This window comes from Syngnathus typhle, linkage group LG9 (assembly GCF_033458585.1).
Source record: "Syngnathus typhle isolate RoL2023-S1 ecotype Sweden linkage group LG9, RoL_Styp_1.0, whole genome shotgun sequence".
Lineage (NCBI taxonomy): Eukaryota > Metazoa > Chordata > Actinopteri > Syngnathiformes > Syngnathidae > Syngnathus > Syngnathus typhle.
Window position 1 is genome coordinate 15409522 of NC_083746.1, and position 11054 is coordinate 15420575.

The window sequence follows — 11054 nt, forward strand, 5'->3', positions numbered from 1 at the left end:
AACTGAGAAGCTGAGCTCAAGCTTCTTGTGCGGGTCATATTCAATTATGTTTTCAGAATTTGCTGCGGGCCAATAAAAACTGGACCGTTAGTTTGGACACCCCTAATTTAGAGCAGAGAACTGTCTTTTCTGTTCCACATGTAGAGTTATGTAGCTTCTTAAATAAAATCGGAATTATTATTTCAGTGAGTTCAATTATTAAATTGAACTCACTGAAATACAACGACCTAGTCGACTTTAAAACCATCCAACTCATGTACAAAATAAAAAATAATCAATTACCAAACAGTATCCAGAGGTTGTTTGAGTGGAGGGAAAGTACCCATTATTTAAGAGGAACACGTATGTTTAAAAGAGATTTGGTGAGAACAAACTTAAAGTTACATTGTATAACAGTTAGAGGTGTGGAACTATGGAACACCAGCAGTGACGAATTAAAGAACTGTAGTACCTTACCTAAGTTTAAAAAAATGTATAAGGACAAAATATTGACGGGATACCGTAACATGCTGTGAAGTTGTTTAAGTTGATTTGTATTTTAATGAGAAAATATATGGTATATATATGTATGTATATGTGTATATATGTGTATATATATGTATGTGTATATATATATATATATGTATGTGTGTATGTATGTATATATATATGTATATATATATATATGTATGTTTTTTTTTCTTTCTTTAATATATTGACTATGGACAAATTCTTGACAGAATTAAATAGAAACATGTAGTTACATGGGGTAGAGTCAGATAAGCTTAGGCTTCCTTCTACTCCCTTTTTGAACAAATATGATTTTACGATAAAGGAAAATTATGATGCAATATCTTTTTTCTTTTATATTCTATTGTATTATGGAGTTATCATTTTTCTGTATTTTTATTTTTTTCTTGTATTTCTTTAATGTTCGAAATAAACGTCTAAAAAAAAAAAATCAACCATAATATCGGATCGGTATCGGGTATCGACCGATACGCAAAGGCACGGCATCGGTATCGGTATCGGAACTGAAAAAGTCGGATCGGTGCATCTCTAGCACCAGCATTGCCGAATGGACAAATAGAAAGAAAGAAAAAGGAGAAAGGAAGGAAATAAAGAGGAAAAGAGAGAACACTGCTGCGGGGCTGCCACTCACAGTGGCGCCAAACAAAAAAAAAGGGGCTTGCATATTAGGTAACCGCTCGTGGTGTCCGACAATTAGTGGATTTTGAAGTTTCTCTTCAGAGAGAATCTTTGGCCACAAAGTGAGTAGGAGACAGGTTTTTCACCAGTGTGTTCTTGCATTTGATTTTAAGTTTACTTTCTGAGAGAATATTTGGCCACAAGCTGAGCAGGAAAAAATTTTTTCACCTGTGTGTGTTCTTCCATGTGTTTTTAAGTTTACCTTCTGATAGAATCTTTGGCCACAAACTGAGCAGGAAAACGTTTCCTGTCCTGTGTACTCTTGCATGTGTTTTTAAGTGTCCCGTCTGACCGAATCTTTGGCCACAAACTGAGCAGGAAAAAGGTTTCTCATGGGTGGGGGTATTTGTGTGTGTTTTTAAGTCACCCTTCTGTGAGAATATTTGGCCAGGAACTGGGCAGGAAAAAGGTTTCTCAACTGTGTGTGTTCTTGTCATTATTTTTAGGTGACAGTTCTGCGAAAGATTGGCTACAAACTGAGCAGGAAAAATATTTTTTCAGCTGAGTGTGTTCTTGCATGTAGTTTTAAGTTTACTTTGTGAGAGAATCTTTGGCCACAAAGTGATCTGGAAAAGGATATCTCACTGGTGTGGGTTCTTGTGTGTGTTTGCAAGTCACCCTTCTGAAAGAATTTTTGGCCACAAACTGAGCAGGAAAAACGTTTCTCCCCAGTCTGGGTTCTCATGTGACTTGTTAAGTGCCTCTTCTGAGAGAATCGTTGGAAAAACGTTTCCCTTCTGTGTGTATTCTTAGGTGTAGTTTCAAACTCCTCTTATGAGCAAACATTTTCCAAGACTGAGAACATTTCCAGTGTTTGGTATAAAATATCAACTTCTGACTCAAGACAAGTTGAGGGCATACTGTAGATATCCTCTTCGTCCTTCTCTTTCCCCTCCTCTTTTATCAAAGTTGCTCTGGCCCGGCCTCCTGTTTCTCATTAATCATGGCTGTTCCTGGCTGTTGTCTCATTCAAACTTGTACATAAAAACTAGCGCTTCAACCACCAGCTTCAACCACCAGCTTCAACCAGAGGTTCAAGCACGCTAACTGATTCTCAAACTTGGCCAAGCTATCTAGCCTTGCTTGGTCGCAGAATAGTAGCATGGGAGGTAAACGTGGTGACATCCTGATTTCCACTTTGTAATATTGTAGTTAAATAATTTATAGTTTATAATCAACCACAGCAGAACAGGCCTTGTAGCTCAGTGGTTAGAGCACTGGTCTTGTAAACTAGGGGTCGTGAGTTCAATTCTCACTGAGGCCTGATTGTATACTAAACATTTACTGCGCAAGCTTGACATATAAGAGTTGAGGGTGTAATTCCACTTATCTTGTCCATAGTACTGGTGACCAGCAGTTATGTGATGAGTTGTTATTGTCTTTGAGGATATTAAGGGAAATTTTATAATTTCAGACGGCACACCAATGTGTCCACACTGGATGAGAATCACTGGCTTACAGTCCTGTTTAGACTACATTTTCAAGCGTTTCTTTTGGTCAATCTTCTAAAAGGTTGACACAGTTTTGCCAGGCAAGACCGCGTAGCTCATTAATAAGAGCATTAGAATTGTAACTCAGAGGGTGTGAGTTAAATTCCCACTAGAGTCTGACAGACAGCTACATCTGCTAACCCTGCTTGGTTGTAGTGTGTTTGAATTTTTGATTAGCGGTAGGTGTTAAAGCCTCATTGCTAGCAAGAGAACTAGTCTTGCAAACAAAGATTCACTCGCTGTGTCTCAATTCACAGGCTGCATCCTCAGAAATACTTTTTTTTTTGCCAATTATCAGGCTGCATGACATGACTTCTGGTGCGACGCGAACGCACGTCATGTGACACACGAATTCAGCCTTGAAACCGGCATAATTTAAATGGCAACAGATGCTGAGCGGAGACTACATATATTTTAAAGTAATTTCCCATATTACTCTTTCAAATATCTATTCAGAAACTCTGAACATATAAGGACATATTTATTGAGAAAAAACAGGGCAGGAGGGGGAGTTTGTTCCCCTCAGCAACTGGTTAATCAATATAGTCTACATTCCAACATAATCATACGATCAAGAACAGTGGAGCCTCGGTTTTCGACCACAATCCGTTCAAGAAGGCTGTTCCAGAAGTGAATCGTTCGAATTCCAAATAATGTTTTCCCTTTACAAATAATGGAAAAAAAAATTATCTATTCCAAGCAAAAAAACCTGTCTTTTTTAACAATTTTTTTCCATTTGCGCATTTTTGTCCGATCACGTAACTGCAGCGCAGCGCCGAACACGCAACTGCACCGTGCTGGTCGCATTATTGCGACAGAGCCGTCGCTAAAATTTAGAAAATATTTTTAAAGTCCTAATGGCCCCTCCATGAGTCGTCACCTTATCGTGGTGGAGGGGTTTGCGTGCCCCTATGATCCTAGGAGCCATGTTGTCTGGGGCTTCATGCTCCTGGTAGGGTCACCCATGGCAAACGGGTCCTAGGTGAGGGGCCAGACAAAGCACGGCTCAAAAAGCCCCTTATGATGAAGAATATATATGGAAACAGATTTCCCTCGCCCGGACGCGGGTCACCGGGGCCCCCTTCTGGAGCCAGGCCTGGAGGCGGGGCTCGAAGGCGAGCGTCTGGTGGCCGGGCCTTCGCCCATGGGGCCCGGCCGGGCAAAGCCCGAAAAGGAAATGTGGGTCCCCCTTCCCATGGGCTCACCACCTGTGGGAGGGGCCAAAGGGGTCGGGTGCAGTGCGAGCTGGGCGGCGGCCAAAGGCAGGGACCTTGGCGGTCTGATCCCCGGCTGCAGAAGCTGGCTCTTGGGACATGGAATGTCACCTCTCTGGCTGGAAAGGAGCCCGAGCTGGTGTGCGAGGCAGAAAAGTTCCGACTAGATATAGTCGGACTTGCCTCCACGCACAGTTTGGGTTCCGGTTCAAGCCCTCTCGAGAGGGGCTGGACTCTCTTCCACTCTGGAGTTGCCCACGGTGAGAGGCGTCGAGCAGGTGTGGGTATACTTATTGCCCCCCGGCTGGGCGGCTGCACATTGGGGTTCACCCCGGTGAACGAGAGGGTAGCCTCCCTCCGCCTTCGGGTGGGGGGACGGGTCCTGACTGTTGTTTGTGTCTATGCACCAAACGGCAGCTCAGAGTACCCACCCTTCTTGGAGTCCCTGGAGGAAGTGCTGGAGAGCGCTCCTTCTGGGGACTCCATCGTTCTACTGGGTGACTTCAATGCTCACGTGGGCAATGACAGTGAGACCTGGAAGGGCGTGATTGGGAGGAACGGCCCCCCCGATCTGAACCCGAGCGGTGTTCTATTATTGGACTTCTGTGCTCGACACGGATTTTCTATAATGAACACCATGTTCAAACATAAGGGTGTCCATGTGTGCACTTGGCACCAGGAGGCCCTCGGCCGCAGTTCGATGATCGACTTTGTAGTCGTGTCATCGGATTTGCGGCCGCATGTTTTGGACACTCGGGCGAAGAGAGGGGCGGAGCTGTCAACTGATCACCACCTGGTGGTGGGTTGGCTCCGATGGTGGGGGAAGATGCCGGTCCGACCTGGCAGACCCAAACGTTCTGTGAGGGTCTGCTGGGAACGTCTGGCGGAATCCCCTGTCAGGAAGAGCTTCAACTCCCACCTCCGGCAGAACTTTTCCCAGGTCCCGGGGGAGGCGGGGGACATTGAGTCCGAGTGGACCTTGTTCCGCGCCTCCATTGTTGAGGCGGCCGAACGGAGCTGCGGCCGTAAGGTCATTGGTGCCTGTCGTGGCGGCAATCCCCGAACCCGCTGGTGGACACCGGCGGTAAGGGATGCCGTCAAACTGAAGAAGGAGTCCTATCGGGCCGTTTTGGCCTGCGGGACTCCCGAGGCAGCTGACAGGTACCGGATGGCCAAGCGGAACGCGGCTTCGGCGGTTGCTGAGGCAAAAACCCGGGCGTGGGAGGAGTTTGGCGAGGCCATGGAGAATGCTTTCCGGACGGCTTCGAGGAGATTCTGGTCCACCATCCGGCGTCTCAGGAGGGGGAAGCAGTGCAACGTCAACACTGTTTACAGTGGAGATGGCGTGCTGCTGACCTCGACTAGGGACGTCGTGTGTCGGTGGGGAGAATACTTCGAAGACCTCCTCAATTCCACCGACACGCCTTCCATTGTGGAGGCAGGGCCTGGGGACTCTGAGATGGACTCTCCAATCTCTGGGGTTGAAGTCACTGAGGTAGTTAAAAAACTCCTCGGTGGCAAGGCCCCGGGGGTGGATGAGATCCGCCCGGATTTCTTAAGGGCTCTGGATGTTGTGGGACTGTCATGGCTGACACGTCTCTACAGCATCGCGTGGACATCGGGGACAGTGCCTCTGGATTGGCAGACTGGGGTGGTGGTTCCCCTCTTTAAGAAGGGGGACCGGAGGGTGTGTTCCAATTACAGGGGAATTACACTCCTCAGCCTCCCTGGGAAGGTCTATTCAGGGGTGCTGGAGAGGAGGGTCCGTCGGGAGGTCGAACCTTGGATTCAGGAGGAACAGTGTGGCTTTCGTCCTGGCCGTGGAACAGTGGACCAGCTCTTCACCCTCAGCAGGATCCTCGAGGGTGCATGGGAGTTCGCCCAACCAGTCCACATGTGTTTTGTGGACTTGGAGAAGGCGTTCGACCGTGTCCCTCGGGAGGTTCTCTGGGGGGTGCTTCGGGAGTACGGGGTACCGAGCCAACTCGTAAGGGCGGTTCGGTCCCTGTATCACCGATGCCAGAGTTTGGTCCGCATTTCCGGCAGTAAGTCGGATTCGTTCTCAGTGAGGGTTGGACTCCGCCAAGGCTGCCCTTTGTCACCGATTCTGTTCATAGTTTTTATGGACAGAATTTCTAGGCGCAGCCGAGGCGTTGAGGGTGTCCGGTTTGGGGACCTCAGCATCGCGTCTCTGCTTTTTGCAGACGACGTGGTGCTGTTGGCTTCTTCAGGCCGTGATCTCCAGCTCTCACTGGAGCGGTTCGCAGCCGAGTGTGAAGCGGTCGGGATGAGGGTCAGCACCTCCAAATCCGAGTCCATGGTCCTCGATCGGAAAAGGGTGGAATGCCCTCTCCGGATCGGGGATGAGATCCTGCCCCAAGTGGAGGAGTTTAAGTATCTTGGGGTCTTGTTCACGAGTGAGGGGAGGATGGAGCGCGAGATCGACAGGCGGATCGGTGCAGCGTCGGCAGTAATGCGGACTTTGTACCGGTCCGTCGTGGTAAAGAGAGAGCTGAGCCAAAAGGCAAAGCTCTCAATTTACCGGTCGATTTACGCTCCTACCCTCACCTATGGTCACGAGCTATGGGTCGTGACCGAAAGAACGAGATCCCGGATACAAGCGGCCGAAATGAGTTTTCTCCGCAGGATGTCCGGGCTCTCCCTTAGAGATAGGGTGAGAAGTTCGGTCATCCGGGAGAGACTCGGAGTAGAGTCGCTGCTCCTCCACGTTGAGAGGAGCCAGATGAGGTGGCTCGGGCATCTCATCAGGATGCCTCCTGGACGCCTCCCTGGGGAGGTGTTCCGGGCATGTCCCACCGGTAGGAGACCCCGGGGACGACCCAGGACGCGCTGGAGAGACTATGTCTCTCAGCTGGCCTGGGAACGCCTTGGGATCCCCCGGGATGAGCTAGATGAAGTGGCTGGGGAGAGGGAAGTCTGGGAGTCCCTCCTGAAGCTGCTGCCCCCGCGACCCGACCCCGGATAAGCGGAAGAAGATGGATGGATGGATGGATGGAAGTCCTAATAGACTTTCCAAAATTTAAGTGGACCTCAGTGCGCAGGGAGCTTAATTTGGTCCGATCTGGCAACCGCAGCGCGCCGGGCGCTCACTGTCGCATTGCTTTAGGAGCGTCTTTGTGTTTTAGGATGGCTTTACTGCTCCCACTTGCTTACTTTGGAGGCGTGATTAGAGTTGATGCAATCCTCAGAATAACGAGAATGTAATAACGAACGGAGTTAGTTGGCATGCGGGTCCTCTCGGCTCATCTCGCGAGGTTCAACCACCGAATTTCGTCCGACATCCGAAGCAAAAAAATCTCGAATTTTTTGTTCAAATACTGATTTGTTCGAGAACTGGGACGTTTGAAAACCGAGGCTCCACTGTAATTTGTCAACCCTAACAATCTTTGGCCACAAACTGAGCAGGAAAAACGTTTCTCACCTGTGTGTGTTCTTGCATGTGTTTTTAAATGTCCCTTCTGACAGACTCTTTGGCCACATCTTTTTTGATGAAAGAACACACCTTGTCCTTTTGCTCGTTAGGCATGGCTGTTGTCACATTTGGTGCTCACTCTTTTGCAAGAACCACATGGGAGACTATTAAGTAATTTTCTGGGCACCTCCAGGCGGAGAGTCCATTCGTCACTGTGCGTACAGCAATGACTGCGGGACTGCTGTGTGCTCGTGTTCACTGAGACTTGGTTGACTGTCAACATTCCGGACTCTGCCGTACATCTGGAGCGGCTAGCGTGCTATCGGGCGAACCGGGCCATTGTGAAAGGGGGTAAATCTCGTGGAGGTGGAATATGCGTCTACATCCGTGACGAATGGTGCCGAGACTCTGTAGTGGTATGCAAGCACTGCTCACCACTGGCGGAGTTCGTGATCATTAAGTGCCGTCCTTTTTACCTGCCAAGGGAATTTACCGCGATTCTGCTAGTCGCGGTTTACATCCCGCCTTCCAACATCGAAGGCGACAGGATCGCGGCTCCTAGTGAACTGTACCAGGCTGTCAGTGAACAAGAGACAGCGCACCCTGACGGTTTGACCATCTTCGCTGGGGATTTTAAGCATGCTAACCTGAAGTCTGTTTTTCCGAGGATTCACCAGCATGTTAATTTTCCTACGCGTGGCGACAGCTTCCTGGACCGGGTCTACTCTTCACATAAAGGAGCTTTCAAAGCCGCCCCCCTCCCCCATCTTGGACCTTCTGACCATATCACTGTTATGCTTTTGCCCGCATACAGACAAATGGTGAGAGCGTCCAGGCCGGTTCGCAAGCAGGTACGGGTGTGGCCTGAGGGTGCCTCTGATGCACTGCGTGACTGCTTTGGCTCTACTGACTGGGACATGTTTAGGAGGGCTGCCACTTGCGACGATCGGACAGACATTGAGGAGTATACTGACTCTGTTTCCTCCTACATCAGGAAGTGCATTGATGTTGTGACTCTCTCAAAATCCATCGTCGCTCGGGCTAACCGGAAGCCATGGCTGACAGGGGCTGTCTTCAGGCTGCTGAGGGCCAGGGACAAAGCCTTTAGAGCGGGGGATGAGGCTGGCTTGAGGACTGCGAGGGCCGACCTGTCCCGGGGCATCAAAGAAGCAAAGAGGGCGTTCTCGTGCAAAATTACCGCCCACTTCAAGGACAGCAGGGACGCACGGAGCCTTTGGCAGGGCATTCAGACCATCACGGATTACAAGCCCGCGCCGCAGAGCTGTGAAGGCGACGTCCGTCTGCTCAATGACCTCAACCGCTTCTTTGCTCGCTTCGACGCTCAGAACAGCACTTGGCCGCTGAAGGCCACTCCCCCTTCAGACGAGCTGCCCCTGTGCCTCTCCGCCGACAGCGTGAGGAGGGCGCTTTCCGCTATCAACATCCGTAAGGCGGCGGGCCCTGACAACATCCCGGGTCGAGCGCTGAAGGACTGAAGGACTGGTGAACTGACGGATGTCTTCACAGACATCTTTAACACTTCCCTGCAGCAGGCCATCGTCCCGTCGTGTTTCAAAGCTGCCACCATCGTACCTGTGCCGAAGAAACCCGCTCCGTCCTGCTTCAATGACTATCGCCACGTGGCACTTACGCCCATCATCATGAAGTGCTTTGAGCGGCTTGTCATGGAGCACATCCGATCCGTTCTCCCCCCCACCATTGACTCCTTCCAGTTTGCGTACCGAGCCAAACGGTCCCCTGAGGATGCCATCTGCTCTGCCCTCCACTCGGCCCTCACCCACCTGGAGAGAAGGGACTCGTATGTGAGGTTGCTGTTTGTGGACTTCAGTTCTGCCTTCAACACCATTGTGCCACAACGCCTCATCAGCAAACTTGACGCGCTGGGCCTCAGTACCTCTGCAACTGGCTACTGGACTTCCTCTGTCACGTGGTGCAGGGACAACAACCTCCTGCTGAACGTCGACAAGACCAAGGAGATTGTTGTGGACTTCCGGAAGGGTCACACCCAACACCTGCCACTGACCATCGACGGTGCTGTGGTGGAGAGAGTGAGCAGCGCCATGTTCCTGGGGGTGCACATCAGTGAGGATCTCTCCTGGTCCACCAACACCGCATCACTGGCAAAAAAAGCCCAGCGCCGCCTGTACTTCCTGCGGAAACTCAGGCGAGCGAGCGCTCCTCCGGCCGTCATGACTGCATTTTACCGCGGCACCATTGAGAGCGTCCTCTCCAGCTGTATTGCTGTTTGGGGTGGCGGCTGCACTGACTACAACTTCAAGGCCCTGCAGCGCATAGTGAACACGGCTGGTAAGATTGCTGGTGCTTCGCTCCCCTCCCTGAAGGACATTTACACCTCCCATCTCACCCGCAAGGTGACCACGATTGTGAGTGATGTGAGTCACCCCGCTCACTCTTTGTTCGAGCTTCTGCCCTCTGGGAGGAGGTACAGAAGCCTGCGCTCCCGCACCACCAGACTCTCAAACAGCTTCATACTCCAGGCTGTTAGGATCCTGAACTCGCTCCCCCGTTCTGCGTAGCGTCCTGTACTTTTACTGTCTGTACTGTCTGTATGCACACTGGCTCTTATTTGTTGTGTTATCTGTTTATTTATTATTTATTATTACTCTTATTATTTATTGTTTGTGCCTTCTTGTTTATGATATTTTTACTTTTGCGCTATGCTTGCTGGCTCCGTTTTGCTCCTCTTATTTATTGTGTTATCTGTTTATTTATTATTTATTCATCACTCTTACTATTTATTGTTGAATTTTTGCCTTCTTGTTTTTATATTGTGTCGCGTACTTGTATGTCTATCGTGTTATATGTCTCGTCACCGTGGGATAGAGAAAACGTAATTTCGGTCTCTTTGTGTGTTGTGACATGTGGAGAGATTGACAATAAAGCTGACTTTGACTTTGACTTTGATCGAATGACGTCTGAGAGCATTTTTATGAAGAGAAACAGGGTGGGGGTGAGAGTGGACTGGATGGAGAGAAAGCCCTTGACCTCTAGTCAAAATATAGCAGGGGATGTTTTACGACATTGCGTAGGATGGGACAAGCTAGGTTATTTATTACTGGTTACATACATTCCAACATAATCATACGATCAAGATATCGCAGGTCCTTCCTCCCTGCTGCCATCAGACTGCACAACCAGGCCGATCACCGTAGCTAACGGACAAAATAACATGCAATAACGTGCAATACCATATGTGCAATCACACTATGTGCAATATCTGTCTACCTCACACTCTTCTACCTGCTTTCTTTGCACTGTTTTTTGCACTATTTTTTTTACCTAATATTTTTTTTATCTCCACTGCATATTGTGTATTGTGTATTTTGTATACACTGTCCATCCATCCATCCATCCATTTTCTGTACCGCTTAGTCCCCACTGGGGTCGCGGGCGTGCTGGAGCCTATCCCAGCCGTCATCGGGCAGTAGGCGGGGGACACCCTGAACCGGTTGCCAGCCAATCGCAGGGCACACAGAGACAACAATTATATATACCTTCTACTTCTTTAAAATCTTTTACCCCCTTCCCCGCATGCGTGTGTGTGTGTATATGTTAAGTGTACTGCTGCTAACATAGGAGTTTCCCCATTGAGGGAATAATAAAGGATTATCTTATCTTATCTTATCTTAGTTTGGAAAACCCTGACATATCCCTTGTGTTTTATCACGTGATTATGTCAACCCAATC

General features: G+C 49.3%; 1 non-coding gene across 1 annotated transcript; it reads left to right on the top strand.

The window, feature by feature from the left end:
* Positions 1 to 2379: 2379 nt before the first annotated feature.
* trnat-ugu (transfer RNA threonine (anticodon UGU)) lies at positions 2380 to 2452 on the top strand. The gene has a single exon. It is a non-coding gene; the product is annotated as a tRNA-Thr (tRNA).
* Positions 2453 to 11054: the final 8602 nt, after the last annotated feature.